The 17,373-nt window shown below is 36.5% G+C and overlaps 3 non-coding genes across 3 annotated transcripts; 2 read left to right on the top strand and 1 right to left on the bottom strand.

Moving 5' to 3' along the window:
• Positions 1–430: 430 nt before the first annotated feature.
• TRNAY-GUA (transfer RNA tyrosine (anticodon GUA)) lies at positions 431–512 on the top strand. Its single transcript has one exon. It is a non-coding gene; the product is annotated as a tRNA-Tyr (tRNA).
• A 358-nt stretch (positions 513–870) lies between these two features.
• TRNAD-GUC (transfer RNA aspartic acid (anticodon GUC)) lies at positions 871–944 on the top strand. Its single transcript has one exon. It is a non-coding gene; the product is annotated as a tRNA-Asp (tRNA).
• A 2,599-nt stretch (positions 945–3,543) lies between these two features.
• Positions 3,544–3,614, bottom strand: TRNAC-GCA (transfer RNA cysteine (anticodon GCA)). The gene has a single exon. It is a non-coding gene; the product is annotated as a tRNA-Cys (tRNA).
• Between the last annotated feature and the right edge of the window lie 13,759 nt (positions 3,615–17,373).

Below are 17,373 nucleotides of genomic sequence, written 5' to 3'. Positions count from 1 at the left end.
AAATTGATTCACTTTTTTTCTTTGTTTTTGAAACTTTCTCTATATTTTTAGAGAATTTTATGACTTAGTGCGGGATGGATGCATTTTTGGTATGAACACTAAATGAAGCACGGAGAATTAATCTATAACGATCAACTAAAAAAAATCCTAGAGAAAACATAACAGAAAAGTTGGAAAAACTCTTTGCTTTGGATCTATTTATACTTTTCGAGTATATTGACAATTCCAAAAAACTGCTCATACTATGATTATAGTATAATCACGAGCGGTTGTATATGGCCCTATCGTCTAGTGATGCCCCTATCGTCTAGTGGTTCAGGACATCTCTCTTTCAAGGAGGCAGCGGGGATTCGACTTCCCCTGGGGGTAGGGAGTATTATGAAAGGAGGTTAATCATAGATTAGCAAAAACCCTAGAATAAATTCTTCCTGGGTCGATGCCCGAGTGGTTAATGGGGACGGACTGTAAATTCGTTGACAATGTCTACGCTGGTTCAAATCCAGCTCGGCCCAAACCAAAAATCTAGGGCTTCGTGAGTATGAACTAAATCCTTTTGTTTTTCTTCCATAAAATAAAATGTCTGATCTATAGAAATAAAAGATAAAGAAAAAAGGGAAATTTTTTTTTCTAATCCATATCTCTCTCATTCCTTTCTTACAAACAAAAGAGTTTTTCTTATTGAAGGCTGGATTATTATCCATTTTTAGTGATAAAAAATCACGACATACTAGTTATGTCACTCTCACTATACCCACGTATAATATAATATGTGGGTATGTAGTATATGATTCGTCTATTTCTTAGAGTACGAAAGACGAATCGAATCTTCTTATGGTTCTATTTAAGAATGGGTATGCCATACACCCCGCGGGGATTGTAGTTCAATTGGTCAGAGCACCGCCCTGTCAAGGCGGAAGCTGCGGGTTCGAGCCCCGTCAGTCCCGAACTAGGGTTCAATGAATGGAGAAATTGATATTTCCTTTTTCCATGAAAAAAAGGGGCAGGGAGCAAGATCAAATACCCACAGGGCACCCTTACTTCACTTTTTTATTTTGCATCTCTCATTAAAGAGGGAGGGAGGGCATATAGGAATTTTTTTTTCACTACTCCCAATCGATAAAGAAAGACACACATACGATATGTGGATTAGTAGAATTTAGGATATTATATTACTCTATCTTTCTTTATGATGATACCATCCTCATCTTAATTTCCTATTCCACTCTTATGGAATAGAGTACCGGTATTTTACCGGAATCCATACATAAATCGTATTCCCTTTTTATTTCAGACCTCTTTTCCCCATCTCACTTCTACTGCTTATTTGGATGTCTATGTGACCCATAGAAAGTGAAAGTTGGTCATATAATACATACATAATTGTATGTATAACTATAAGAAAAAGGAAGGGAAATTGTATAAGATTAAGAAAGTATAAGATTAAGAAAGCTCGTGGGTTAGAGATATAGAAAAGAAAAAGTAGAAAAGGATTAAAAAAGAGGGAATTCCTAATCCAATCAAAAAACCCATTTTGGTCTTAGTGTGGATAGAGGATCTTCCTATGTTATACTATATAACTCTCATCCGTGAAATATAACTCTCATCCATGAATTGATTTGATAGATCCGATATTCATAATATTGAATTGATTCAGTATTATCAGAATGCAAGCCCTACCCTTGAATTTACAAGATACCCCTTTTTCCTCTCCATGGGATTACATCCCGAGTTATTGTGAAAATAAAAAATAAAGAGGTTATGGAAGTCAATATTCTCGCATTTATTGCTACTGCACTGTTCATTCTAGTTCCTACTTCTTTTTTACTTATTATTTATGTAAAAACAGTCAGCCAAAATAATTAATTGGAATTCCAATTAATCATTGAAGAAATTAAAAAGGGATTAAATAAAAAAAATCCAAGTCTTAAATGAAAGGATCTGGTTGGAATCTTAAAGTGTGGTAGAAAGAACTACATATAGTTTTTTCTACGACACTTTAGATTCTTTCTATTATATTATCTTTGAATCTACATAGAATAGATTAGTAGATTGAAATAGTTAAGTAGTCTAATTCAATTTCTTTTTTCATTGCATCCACTTAATTTCAATCAGGTCAAAATAAAAAAATCTAAGACAATTCTTGACCAAAGAATCCATGGAAGGAAAGAAAAATAATATGAAGAATAGACTATAGTAAAAAGTAAAAGGAAATGGAAAATGTGTGATATGCCGTGAATAGTTCCGTGGAAGAAAGTCTAATTTTCTTATGTATAGAACTTTTTTTAACCATTCGTCATTTCTAGTAGAAATTCTGAATTGGTATAATGGCTCTTTCTTACATTACAACTTACAATACAAGAGTTTCTTACAGGAGTGAAACAAAACTAAAGAAAAAGATTAAAGAATAACGTTTGACAAAATGATTAATGCAAAATGATCCATTAAAGAAAAGAATTGATACAACAATTTGATTACTTAATCAATTAGTAGTATCCCTAGAGTCCACTCCTTCCCCATACTACTAGTGAAAGAGAAAATGTAAAGACTACCATTAAAGCAGCCCAAGCGAGACTTACTATATCCATCTAAATTATGTCTCCTATTTCTATGAAGGGATTATTCTACTATTGATCAATAATCATAGTGGAATCAAGGGTACAGAGTCAAAAAGGGATTCCGCCCTAAGGCCATGGATCAATCAGTTCAAGGAATTTACTCCTAACAAATTCTTATAGGAATTCTGGTAGAATTAGAGAGCATTAAAAATACGAGATACTATAGCCCTTTTTTCCTTAAAAAAGAAAGAGTACGGGAATGATGTCCTGAATAGAAGAAGCGGGAATAGGAAGATTTTTTATTCCTTTTGTTACTCTTTTTTTTTTTTTTAAGCAAAGGACGCCCGAATATACCATAAAATTATCGATAGATAAATATTTATTGGATACCTACCTTACCTAATGTTTATTTTTGACCTAAACCCTGCAGCCTTGCTTTGTATCATTCTATGAAAGAATGAAGAGATTTTATCCATAATACAACTCCTAAATTGATTTTTGATCGACCTATTTAATCTGATTCTCGTTAGAATTAAGTAGTCCTTACTTTAGTGTATGTAGGTAACATAAGATGTACGATAAAAAAATGTATAATAATTAGTAAGTCTTGATATTCTTTCGTGGAGTCCCTTCTTGAATCTTAGATTGAAAAAAAAAAAGAATGCCCCTTAGGGACCTTTCTTTGGATACCAAGATTTCTGACATCTTATCCTCGTATTTTAAAATTATCAAATCGAATCTCAATTAAGAACCAATTCAAATTCATATAATAAAAGAATAAGGAAACACTACCTCACCCCTATTGATAACCATTTTGGCCACTACCGTCAAAACAAACCCTAACCCTAGTTTGAGGATAGAACTATGGTATGGTTTCTCTAAACCCAGTATCGGCAGGCCCAGTTACTCTCTTGCCCGAACTTATGCGAAGTAAAAATTTATCGAATTCGATCAGCACTATAAAAAAAACCTAAGTATTTTATTGATCAGGCGGCACCCAGATTTGAACTGGGGATAAAGGATTTGCAGTCCCCTGCCTTACCGCTTGGCCATGCCGCCAAAAAATCCGATCAAAAATCTAGAAAACAGCAAGTATTCATCCACGTTTTCTTACGAAAAGCCCCTTTTATTTTGAATATAATTCTACTTACTTTTTTCCAATCTTTTTCAAAAAATCTATTCCTGCTTTTTTTGATCCAGTTTCTATTATTCTCCTCGATAGATTCTATCTTAAAACATACATTGTTAACACAATAAAACTTCCCATTTCTTTCTATTGAGATGAAAAAGAAGAAAAAGTGGATTTCTATTCACAGGCTGCAAAATTCAGAATAAATTGGAACCGTTAACTAGAATTCTCTTTTTTTTATTGCAGTAGTGAACTACTCTTAAATCGGTATTATCTCCCCCCCCTTCAATGGCATAATAAAATATTATGGCTTTATGCTTAATCCGTGTATAGGTAAACTTTAGGTCCGAACAGCATTATTATCCAAAGATCCCCTTTATGTACATATCTCTATGGGGAATCATGCTTTAATTTTTCAAAGTATTAAATTAAATATCTTGAATAAAAAAAGGAAATTTGCTCTGATATAGAGTATAACCTGACTATCTTGGCGTACCCAAGTGAAATTACGATAAAAGAAAAGCATGGATATGGGGAGAGGTGGATAACTAGATTGGCATGTACTTAAAAAAGGGACTTACTTTATTTTAGAATTCCACAATGAAATACTGAATTTTCTAGCAATTATACTACTCCGATCCGAAATAAAAAAGAACCCTCAAATTATTTTGAGAAATTAAAGTAAGCACGCTATTCTAAATCGAAGTAAAGTCAAACTTTCTAGTATATTATATTACGGCTTTATTACATTCATAGAAAGGAGATAAAATGAGAAATCTTTGCCATCCAATCTGATTAGAATATCATAACATAAAGTATAAGTGGCAGAATTTTTTTTGTAGGAATGTTTTATCAATTCATTTTCATTTCATTTGTACCCCTGGCAAACTCGAACTTTCGTCCAAATGGTCTCTATTCATATGTATGAAATACATATATGAAATACGTATGTGGAGTTCCCTAGAATTTCATGTGATTCAGTAAACAGAATATAGATTCCATGATTGCTAGATCGATCCATAGGGATTGATGAAGAGTGAGCTGATAATGGAATTTTTCTTTGATAAACAGGAAACTTAAGATTAAGATGCTCCGGAATGGAAACGAGGGAATGTCCACAATACCCGGATTTAGTCAGATCCAATTCGAGGGATTTTGTAGGTTCATTAATCAAGCCTTGGCAGAAGAACTTGACAAGTTTCCAACAATTAAAGATCCAGATCACGAAATTGCATTTCAATTATTTGCGAAAGGATATCAACTGCTAGAACCCTCGATAAAAGAAAGAGATGCTGTGTATGAATCACTCACCTATTCTTCCGAATTATATGTATCTGCGAGATTAATTTTTGGTTTCGATGTGCAAAAGCAAACCATTTCTATCGGAAACATTCCTATAATGAATTCCTTAGGAACCTTTATTATAAATGGAATATACCGAATTGTGATCAATCAAATATTGCTAAGTCCTGGTATTTACTACCGCTCGGAATTAGATCATAAGGGAATTTCTATCTACACTGGCACTATAATATCAGATTGGGGGGGGAGATCGGAATTAGCAATTGATAAAAAAGAAAGGATATGGGCTCGCGTGAGTAGAAAACAAAAGATATCTATTCTAGTTCTATCATCAGCTATGGGTTCGAATCTAAGAGAAATTCTGGATAATGTTTCCTACCCTGAAATTTTCTTGTCTTTCCCGAATGCTAAAGAGAAGAAGAGGATTGAGTCAAAAGAAAAAGCTATTTTGGAGTTTTATCAACAATTTGCTTGTGTAGGTGGGGACCTGGTATTTTCGGAGTCCTTATGCGAGGAATTACAAAAGAAATTTTTTCAACAAAAATGTGAATTAGGAAGGATTGGTCGACGAAATATGAATCGGAGACTTAATCTTGATATTCCTCAGAACAATACATTCTTGTTACCACGAGATGTATTGGCCGCTACGGATCATTTGATTGGAATGAAATTTGGAACGGGTATACTTGACGATGACGATATGAATCACTTGAAAAATAAACGTATTCGTTCGGTTGCGGATCTGTTACAAGATCAATTCGGATTGGCTCTTGGTCGTTTACAACATGCAGTTCAAAAAACTATTCGTAGAGTATTCATACGTCAATCGAAACCGACTCCCCAAACTTTGGTAACTCCAACTTCAACTTCAATTTTATTAATAACTACTTATGAGACCTTTTTTGGCACATACCCGTTATCTCAAGTTTTTGATCAAACGAATCCATTGACACAAACTGTTCATGGGCGAAAAGTGAGTTGTTTAGGTCCTGGAGGGTTGACGGGGAGAACCGCAAGTTTTCGGAGCCGAGATATTCATCCGAGTCACTATGGGCGTATTTGTCCAATTGACACGTCTGAAGGAATCAATGTTGGACTTACTGGATCCTTAACAATTCATGCGAGAATTGATCACTTGTGGGGATCCATAGAGAGTCCGTTTTATGAAATATCTGCTGAGAAAGCAAAAGAAAAAAAAGAGAGACAGGTGGTTTATCTATCACCAAATAGAGATGAATATTATATGATAGCAGCAGGAAATTCTTTGTCCTTGAATCAAGGTATTCAGGAAGAACAGGTTGTTCCGGCTAGATACCGTCAAGAATTCTTGACTATTGCATGGGAACAGATTCATGTTAGAAGTATTTTTCCTTTCCAATATTTTTCTATTGGGGGTTCTCTCATTCCTTTTATTGAGCACAATGATGCGAATCGGGCTTTAATGAGTTCTAATATGCAGCGCCAAGCAGTTCCGCTTTCTCGGTCCGAGAAATGCATTGTTGGAACTGGATTGGAACGCCAAACAGCTCTAGATTCGAGGGTTTCCATTATAGCCGAACGCGAGGGAAAGATCATTTCTACTGATAGTCATAAGATACTTTTATCAAGTAGTGGGAAGACTATAAGTATTCCTTTAGTTAACCACCGTCGCTCTAACAAAAATACTTGTATGCACCAAAAACCCCGGGTTCCACGGGGTAAATCCATTAAAAAAGGACAAATTTTAGCAGAAGGAGCTGCTACAATTGGGGGCGAACTTGCTTTAGGAAAAAACGTATTAGTAGCTTATATGCCATGGGAAGGTTACAATTTTGAAGACGCAGTACTAATTAGCGAACGTTTGGTATATGAAGATATTTATACCTCTTTTCACATCCGGAAATATGAAATTCAGACGGATACGACAAGCCAGGGCTCCGCTGAAAAAATCACTAAAGAAATACCACATCTAGAAGAACATTTACTCCGCAATTTGGACAGAAATGGAGTTGTTAGGTTGGGATCCTGGGTAGAAACTGGTGATATTTTAGTAGGTAAATTAACGCCTCAGATAGCGAGCGAATCATCTTATATCGCGGAAGCTGGATTATTACGGGCCATATTTGGCCTTGAGGTTTCCACTTCAAAAGAAACTTCTCTGAAATTACCTATAGGTGGAAGAGGGCGCGTTATCGATGTGAAATGGATCCAAAGGGACCCGCTCGACATAATGGTTCGTGTATATATTTTACAGAAACGTGAAATCAAAGTTGGGGATAAAGTAGCCGGAAGACATGGGAATAAAGGGATCATTTCCAAAATTTTGCCTAGGCAAGATATGCCCTATTTGCAAGATGGAACACCCGTTGATATGGTCTTCAATCCCTTAGGAGTACCCTCCCGAATGAATGTGGGACAAATATTTGAAAGCTCGCTCGGATTAGCGGGGGATCTGCTAAAGAAACATTATAGAATAGCACCCTTTGATGAGAGATATGAGCAAGAGGCTTCAAGAAAACTTGTGTTTTCAGAATTATATGAAGCCAGTAAAGAAACAAAAAATCCATGGGTATTTGAACCCGAGTACCCGGGAAAAAGCAGAATATTTGATGGAAGAACAGGCGACCCCTTTGAGCAACCTGTTCTAATAGGGAAGTCCTATATCTTAAAATTAATTCATCAAGTTGATGAGAAAATTCATGGGCGTTCTACTGGGCCCTACTCACTTGTTACACAACAACCGGTTAGAGGAAGAGCCAAGCAAGGGGGACAACGAGTAGGAGAAATGGAAGTTTGGGCTTTAGAAGGATTTGGTGTTGCTCATATTTTACAAGAGATACTTACTTATAAATCTGACCATCTTATAGCTCGCCAAGAAATACTTAATGCTACGATCTGGGGAAAAAGAATACCTAATCATGAGGATCCTCCAGAATCTTTTCGAGTGCTCGTTCGAGAACTACGATCTTTGGCTCTAGAACTGAATCATTTCCTTGTATCTGAAAAGAACTTCCAGGTTAATAGGGAGGAAGTTTGATCGGAATAAATATAAATTCTTTTCTTATTTCTATTTTATGATTGACCAATATAAACATCAACAACTTCAAATTGGACTCGTTTCCCCTCAACAAATAAAGGCTTGGGCTAACAAAAACCTACCTAATGGAGAAGTCGTTGGCGAAGTCACAAGGCCCTCTACTTTTCATTATAAAACCGATAAACCAGAAAAAGATGGATTGTTTTGCGAAAGAATCTTTGGACCCATAAAAAGCGGGATTTGCGCTTGTGGCAATTCTCGAGCGAGCGGAGCTGAAAACGAAGACGAAAGATTTTGCCAAAAATGCGGGGTCGAATTTGTGGATTCTCGGATACGAAGATATCAAATGGGATACATCAAACTCGCATGTCCCGTGACTCATGTGTGGTATTTGAAAGGTCTTCCTAGTTATATCGCGAATCTTTTAGATAAACCTCTTAAGAAGTTGGAGGGCCTAGTATACGGCGATTTCTCTTTTGCTAGGCCCAGCACTAAAAAACCCACTTTTTTACGATTACGAGGTTTATTCGAAGAGGAAATTGCATCCTGTAACCACAGCATTTCTCCCTTTTTTTCTACCCCAGGCTTTGCAACATTTCGAAATCGGGAAATTGCGACAGGAGCAGGTGCTATTAGAGAACAATTAGCAGATTTGGATTTGCGAATTATTATAGAGAATTCTTTGGTCGAATGGAAGGAATTAGAAGACGAGGGGTATAGTGGAGATGAGTGGGAAGATAGAAAAAGACGAATAAGAAAAGTTTTTTTGATTAGACGCATGCAATTGGCGAAACATTTTATTCAAACAAATGTAGAACCAGAATGGATGGTTTTGTGCTTATTACCGGTTCTTCCTCCCGAATTGAGACCTATTGTTTATAGGTCTGGAGATAAAGTAGTGACTTCAGACATTAATGAACTTTATAAGAGAGTTATCCGTCGGAACAACAATCTTGCCTATCTATTAAAAAGAAGTGAATTAGCGCCAGCAGATTTAGTAATGTGCCAGGAAAAATTGGTACAAGAAGCCGTGGATACACTTCTTGATAGTGGGTCCCGCGGGCAACCGACGAGGGATGGTCACAATAAAGTATACAAATCACTTTCAGATGTAATTGAAGGTAAAGAGGGAAGGTTTCGCGAGACTCTGCTTGGGAAACGGGTCGATTACTCGGGGCGTTCTGTCATTGTTGTGGGTCCTTCGCTTTCATTACATCAATGTGGATTACCTCTAGAGATAGCAATAAAGCTTTTTCAGCTATTTGTAATTCGCGATTTAATCACGAAACGCGCCACTTCTAATGTAAGGATTGCTAAAAGGAAAATTTGGGAAAAAGAACCCATTGTATGGGAAATACTTCAAGAAGTTATGCGGGGACATCCTGTACTGTTAAATAGAGCACCTACCCTGCATAGATTAGGCATACAGGCCTTTCAACCCACTTTAGTAGAGGGGCGTACTATTTCTTTACACCCATTAGTGTGTAAGGGTTTCAATGCGGACTTTGATGGAGATCAAATGGCTGTTCATCTACCTTTATCCTTGGAAGCTCAGGCAGAAGCCCGTTTACTTATGTTTTCTCATATGAATCTCTTATCTCCCGCTATTGGGGATCCTATTTGCGTACCAACCCAAGACATGCTTATCGGGCTTTATGTATTAACGATTGGAAAGCGTCGAGGTATTTGTGCAAATAGATATAATAGTTGCAGAAACTACCCAAATCTAAAAGTAAATTACAATAATAATAATAATTTTAAATATAGGAAAGATAAAGAACCCCATTTTTCTAGTTCTTATGATGCACTGGGAGCTTATAGACAAAAACTAATCAGTTTAGATAGTCCCTTGTGGCTACGATGGAACCTGGATCAACGCGTCATTGGGTCAAGAGAAGTTCCGATTGAAGTTCAATATGAATCTTTGGGGACTTATCATGAGATTTATGCCCACTATCTAATAATGGGAAATAGAAAAAAAGAAATTCGTTCGATATACATTCGAACCACTCTTGGTCATATTTCTTTTTATAGAGAAATAGAGGAAGCCATACAAGGATTTAGTCAGGCCTATTCATACACTACCTAAACAAGAAAGTTAGATTCGGCGATGCCCCTCCCCTTTCGGGGGGCATTCCGATTTCCCTAGTATCATCATTATTTGCCACGCGAATCCAGATTGAGATTGAGGCAATTAAGTTAATTAAATTTTCGAATCACTGACTCAGGCCCATTGTCGAATCCTACTCAGCAATTGTCGAATCCTACTCAGCCGAAAAGGGGGTACTTATGTATGGCGGAACGGGCCAATCTGGTCTTTCATAATAAAGAGATAGACGGAACTGGTATGAAACGACTTATTAGCAGATTAATAGATCATTTTGGAATGGGATATACATCCCATATACTGGATCAACTAAAGACTCTGGGCTTCCATCAAGCCACTACTACATCGATTTCGTTAGGAATCGAGGATCTTTTAACAATACCCTCTAAGGGATGGTTAGTCCAAGACGCGGAACAACAGAGTTTTCTTTTGGAGAAACACTATTATTATGGGGCTGTACACGCGGTAGAAAAATTACGCCAATCTGTTGAGATATGGTATGCGACAAGTGAATATTTGAAACAAGAAATGAATTCAAATTTTCGGATAACGGATCCTTCTAATCCAGTCTATCTAATGTCTTTTTCAGGAGCCAGAGGAAATGCATCTCAAGTACACCAATTAGTAGGTATGAGAGGATTAATGTCGGACCCTCAAGGACAAATGATTGATTTACCTATTCAAAGCAATTTACGCGAGGGACTTTCTTTGACAGAATATATAATTTCCTGCTATGGAGCCCGCAAAGGGGTTGTAGATACTGCTGTGCGAACAGCAGATGCTGGATATCTTACACGTAGACTTGTTGAAGTAGTTCAACATATTATTGTGCGTAGAAGAGATTGTGGTACTATCCGAGGTATTTCTGTAAGTCCTCAAAATGGGATGACGGAAAAACTTTTTGTCCAAACACTAATTGGTCGTGTATTAGCAGACGATATATATATCGGTTCACGATGCATTGCCGCGCGAAATCAAGATATTGGAATTGGATTAGTCAATCGATTCATAACTGCCTTTCGAGCACAACCATTTCGAGCACAACCAATATATATTAGAACCCCCTTTACTTGCCGAAGCACTTCTTGGATCTGTCAATTATGCTATGGCCGGAGTCCTACTCATAGTGATCTGGTCGAATTGGGAGAAGCCGTAGGTATTATTGCAGGTCAATCAATTGGGGAGCCAGGGACTCAACTAACATTAAGAACTTTTCATACTGGCGGAGTATTCACAGGGGGTACTGCCGACCTTGTACGATCCCCTTCGAATGGAAAAATAAAATTCAATGAGAATTTGGTTCACCCCACACGTACCCGTCATGGGCAGCCTGCTTTTCTATGTTATATAGACTTGCATGTAACTATTCAGAGTCAAGATATTCTATATAGTGTGAATATTCCCTCAAAAAGCTTGATTCTAGTGCAAAATGATCAATATGTAAAATCCGAACAAGTAATTGCGGAGATTCGTGCCGGAACGTCCACTTTACATTTTAAAGAAAGGGTACAAAAGCATATTTATTCTGAATCAGACGGCGAAATGCACTGGAGTACTGATGTTTACCATGCGCCCGAATATCAATATGGTAATCTTCGCCGATTACCAAAAACAAGCCATTTATGGATATTGTCAGTAAGTATGTGCAGATCCAGTATAGCGTCTTTTTCACTCCACAAGGATCAAGATCAAATGAATACTTATGGTAAAAAAGATAGGGAAATTCTTGATTATTCAACGTCGGATCGAATCATGTCCAATGGCCATTGGAATTTTATCTATCCTTCTATTTTTCAAGATAATTCAGATTTGTTGGCGAAAAAGCGAAGAAATAGGTTCGTCATTCCATTACAATATCATCAAGAACAAGAGAAAGAACTAATATCCTGTTTTGGGATTTCGATTGAAATCCCCCTTATGGGTGTTTTACGTAGAAATACTATTTTTGCTTATTTTGACGATCCCCGATACAGAAAAGATAAAAAGGGTTCAGGAATTGTTAAATTTAGATATAGGACCCTAGAAGAAGAATATAGGACTCGAGCGGAAGACTCAGAAGAGGAATATGAGACCCTAGAAGACGAATACAGGACCCGAGAGGACGAATATGAATATGAAACCCTAGAAGAATCTAAATATGGAATCCTAGAAGACGAATACGAATATGAAACCCTAGAAGACGAATATGGGAGCCCAGAAAACGAATATGGGAACCCAGAGAACGAATATAGGACTTTAGAGAAAGACTCAGAAGAGGAATATGGGAGCCCAGAGAGCAAATATAGGACCCAAGAGGACGAATATGGAACTCTAGAGGAAGACTCAGAAGACGAATATGGCAGCCCCGGGGAAAGCGCAGAGGAAAAATATGGTACTTTAGAGGAAGACTCAGAAGAAGATTCAGAGGACGAATACGAGAGCCCAGAGGAAGATTCCATCTTAAAAAAAGAGGGTTTGATTGAGCATCGAGGAACAAAAGAATTTAGTCTAAAATACCAAAAAGAAGTAGATCGGTTTTTTTTCATTCTTCAAGAACTTCATATCTTGCCGAGATCTTCATCCCTAAAGATACTTGACAATAGTATTATTGGAGTGAATACACAACTCACAAAAAATACAAGAAGTCGACTAGGCGGACTGGTCCGAGTGAAGAGAAAAAAAAGCCATACGGAACTCAAAATATTTTCCGGAGATATTCATTTTCCTGAAGAGGCGGATAAGATATTAGGTGGCTGTTTGATACCGCCAGAAAGACAAAAAAAAGATTCTAAGGAATCAAAAAAAGGAAAAATTGGGTCTATGTTCAACGGAAAAAAATTCTCAAGAGCAAGGAAAAGTATTTTGTTTCCGTTCGCCCTACAGTGGCATATGAAATGGACGAAGGAAGAAATTTAGCAACACTTTTCCCGCAGGATCTCTTGCAAGAAGAAAATAATCTCCAAATTCGACTTGTCAATTTTATTTCTCATGAAAATAGCAAGTTAACTCAAAGAATTTATCACACAAATAGTCAATTTGTTAGAACTTGCTTAGTAGTGAATTGGGAACAAGAAGAAAAAGAAAAGGCTGGTGCTTCCCTTGTTGAGGTAAGAGCAAATGATCTTATTCGCGATTTCCTAAGAATTGAGTTAGTCAAGTCCACTATTTCGTATACACGAAAAAGGTATGGTAGGACAAGTGCAGGACCGATTCCCATAATAGGTTAGATCGCGCCAATATCAATTCTTTTTATTCCAAGGCGAAGATTGAATCACTTAGCCAACATCCAGAAGCTATTGGCACTTTGTTGAATCGAAATAAAGAATACCACTCTTTGATGATTTTGTCGGCATCCAACTGTTCTCGAATTGGTTTATTCAAGAATTCAAAACATCCCAATGCGATAAAAGAATGGAATCCTAGAATTCCTATTCGAGAAATTTTTGGGCCCTTAGGCGCTATTGTAGCTAGTATATCGCATTTTTCTTCATCTTACTATTTACTAACGCATAATAAAATCCTGTTAAAAAAATATTTGTTCGTTGACAATTTAAAACAAACCTTCCAAGTACTTCAAGAACTTAAATACTCTTTAATAGATGAAAATAAAAGGATTTCTAATTTCGATAGTAACATAATGTTGGATCCATTCCTTTTGAATTGTCACTTTGTCCATCATGATTCTTGGGAAGAGACATTGGCAATAATTCACCTTGGACAATTTATTTGTGAAAATGTATGTCTATTTAAATCGCACATAAAAAAATCCGGTCAAATTTTCATTGTAAATATGAATTCCTTTGTTATAAGAGCAGCTAAACCTTATTTGGCCACTACAGGAGCAACTGTTAATGGTCATTATGGAGAAATCCTTTACAAGGGAGATAGGTTAGTTACGTTTATATATGAAAAATCGAGATCTAGTGACATAACGCAAGGTCTTCCAAAAGTGGAACAAATCTTTGAAGCGCGTTCAATTGATTCATTATCCCCGAATCTCGAAAGGAGAATTGAGGATTGGAATGAGCGTATACCAAGAATTCTTGGGGTCCCTTGGGGATTCTTGATTGGAGCTGAGCTAACCATAGCCCAAAGTCGTATCTCTTTGGTTAATAAAATCCAAAAGGTTTATCGATCCCAAGGGGTACAGATCCATAATAGACATATAGAGATTATTATACGCCAAGTAACATCAAAAGTGCGGGTTTCCGAAGATGGAATGTCTAATGTTTTTTCGCCTGGGGAATTAATCGGACTATTGCGAGCGGAACGAGCAGGACGAGCTTTGGATGAATCGATCTATTATCGGGCAATCTTATTGGGAATAACAAGGGCTTCCCTGAATACCCAAAGTTTCATATCTGAAGCAAGTTTTCAAGAAACTGCTCGAGTTTTAGCAAAAGCTGCCCTACGAGGTCGCATTGATTGGTTGAAAGGCTTGAAAGAAAACGTAGTTCTGGGGGGGATTATACCTGTTGGTACCGGATTCCAAAAATTTGTGCATCGTTCCCCACAAGACAAGAACCTTTATTTCGAAATAAAAAAAAAAAATCTATTCGCGTCGGAAATGAGAGATTTTTTGTTCTCCATACAGAATTAGTTTCTTCAGATTCTGACGTAACAAACAATTTTTATGAGACATAAGAACCCCCATAAAAATATTTTTTACTTTACTAGACTTTTGAACTTAGAACACTAACAGGTCAAATTTTAGATTTTTAAGATTTTTATTTTAATAAGTAAAACAAGTCAGTTAATTCATTAAGGTGGTTATGTTTATACCATGTATCAATGGCCAACTCTTATCTTAGTACAAGGTTCTCTCGGAACAATTATTATTTATTTCAAGCTATTTCGGATCTTTCTTAATCTTCAAAAAGAACTAAATTCCGTAATGGAATGGTAGGATTAAAAAAAAGGAAGTGTGGAAAAAATGACAAGAAGATATTGGAACATTAATTTGAAAGAGATGATAGAAGCAGGAGTTCATTTTGGTCATGGTATTAAGAAATGGAATCCTAAAATGGCCCCTTACATTTCGGCAAAGCGTAAAGGTACTCATATTATAAATCTCGCTAGAACGGCTCGTTTTTTATCAGAAGCTTGTGATTTAGTTTTTGATGCAGCAAGTCAGGGAAAAAGTTTCTTAATTGTTGGTACCAAAAAAAGAGCAACAGATTTAGTAGCATCAGCTGCAATAAGGGCTCGTTGTCATTATGTTAATAAAAAGTGGTTCAGTGGTATGTTAACGAATTGGTCGATTACGAAAACTAGACTTTCTCAATTTAGAGACTTAAGAGCAGAAGAAAAAATGGGAAAATTCCACCATCTCCCAAAAAGAGATGTGGCAATCTTGAAGAGAAAATTATCTACTTTGCAAAGGTATCTCGGCGGGATCAAATATATGACGAGATTGCCAGACATTGTGATCGTCCTTGATCAGCAAAAAGAGTATATAGCTCTTCGGGAATGTGCCATTTTGGGGATTCCTACTATTTCTTTAGTCGATACAAATTGTGACCCGGATCTCGCGAATATATCGATTCCAGCCAACGATGACACTATGACTTCAATTCGATTGATTCTTAACAAATTAGTATTTTCAATTTGTGAGGGCCGTTCTCTCTATATAAGAAATCGTTGATTAAGAATATATAGTGAATTCTTGGGCAACTGCGTAAATTTATGGAATCACTTACTTTACTATATCTTTTTTTTTGCATAGAATTTTTTTTGCATAGAAAAAAGAAGGGGAATATTGATATATATTAGAGGGTATTGATATATATTATGATCTGATGTGCTTTCTTGGTATCCTAAATATAAGATTAATACTTCAAGTTGCTGAGTTGAGAAAGAGATGGTTGAATCAAAAGAATTCCTTTTTGAAGTTCAATTTTTATCAGAGGACAATATGAATATTATACCTTGTTCCATTAAAACACTCAAGGGGTTATACGATATATCGGGTGTAGAAGTAGGCCAACACTTCTATTGGCAAATAGGAGGTTTCCAAATTCATGCCCAAGTACTCATCACTTCTTGGGTCGTAATTACTATCTTGCTAGGTTCAGTTGTCATAGCTGTTCGGAATCCACAAAACCATCCCGACCGACGGTCAGAATTTTTTTGAATATGTCCTTGAGTTTATTCGAGACTTGAGCAAAACTCAGATTGGAGAAGAATATGGTCCCTGGGTTCCCTTTATTGGAACTATGTTCCTTTTTATTTTTGTTTCGAATTGGTCGGGTGCTCTTTTACCTTGGAAAATTATAGAGTTACCCCATGGGGAATTAGCAGCGCCCACGAATGATATAAATACTACTGTTGCTTTAGCTTTACTCACGTCAGCGGCATATTTTTATGCTGGTCTTAGCAAAAAAGGATTGAGCTATTTCGAGAAATATATTAAACCAACTCCAATCCTTTTACCAATTAACATCCTAGAAGATTTCACAAAACCATTATCGCTTAGCTTTCGACTTTTCGGGAATATATTGGCGGATGAATTAGTCGTTGTTGTTCTTGTTTCTTTAGTCCCCTTAGTAATCCCTATACCGGTCATGTTTCTTGGATTATTTACAAGCGGTATTCAAGCTCTTATTTTGCAACATTAGCCGCAGCCTATATAGGTGAATCCATGGAGGGTCATCATTGAATTGACTCTTTTTGGAAATAGTATTTTTTTTTTTTGCAGCTTAGCTCAATTCATGCATGGTTCCAGATAATCTGCTTGGTTGCAAAAAAATAGTTAGAAATGCGTATGAATATATAGCCTAGAGTTGTAGGAGAGAGAATAGAATAGACTATATTATGGAATTTTCAAAGTATATATGCATTAAGGAGGGTGGAGTCAGGCTAGATCTATACTATAATATCCTTAATGTCTATAAGTGGAGTCCTCTTTTATGCAGGTTTCCACTTTAAGCAATGATTTTAGAATCCGATTCAATAGAAAATGAGAAAATATGCAAACAAAATAGAAGAAACAAATGTATATATATAGGATATTATATTATATATTCCTAGGTTAGATTCATTATCTAATCCGATATATGGATATGGAATTCCCTTCTATGTAGTTCGGACAATTCACATTATCATTTCAATTTGATTTCAATTTGTACTTTTTAGTTACTTTACTTCTCCCCAATAGAGCTTAGAAGTAAGAATTTATTGGTTGATTGTATCCTTAACCATTTCTTTTTTTTGACACGAGGAACTACTCACCATGAATCCACTAATTGCTGCTGCTTCTGTTATTGCTGCTGGATTGGCCGTAGGG

Source organism: Triticum urartu, unplaced genomic scaffold (genome assembly GCF_056163025.1).
Source record: "Triticum urartu cultivar PI428250 unplaced genomic scaffold, HENAU_Tu73 scaffold2, whole genome shotgun sequence".
Lineage (NCBI taxonomy): Eukaryota > Viridiplantae > Streptophyta > Magnoliopsida > Poales > Poaceae > Triticum > Triticum urartu.
This window is presented reverse-complemented; position numbering and strand designations above follow the sequence as displayed.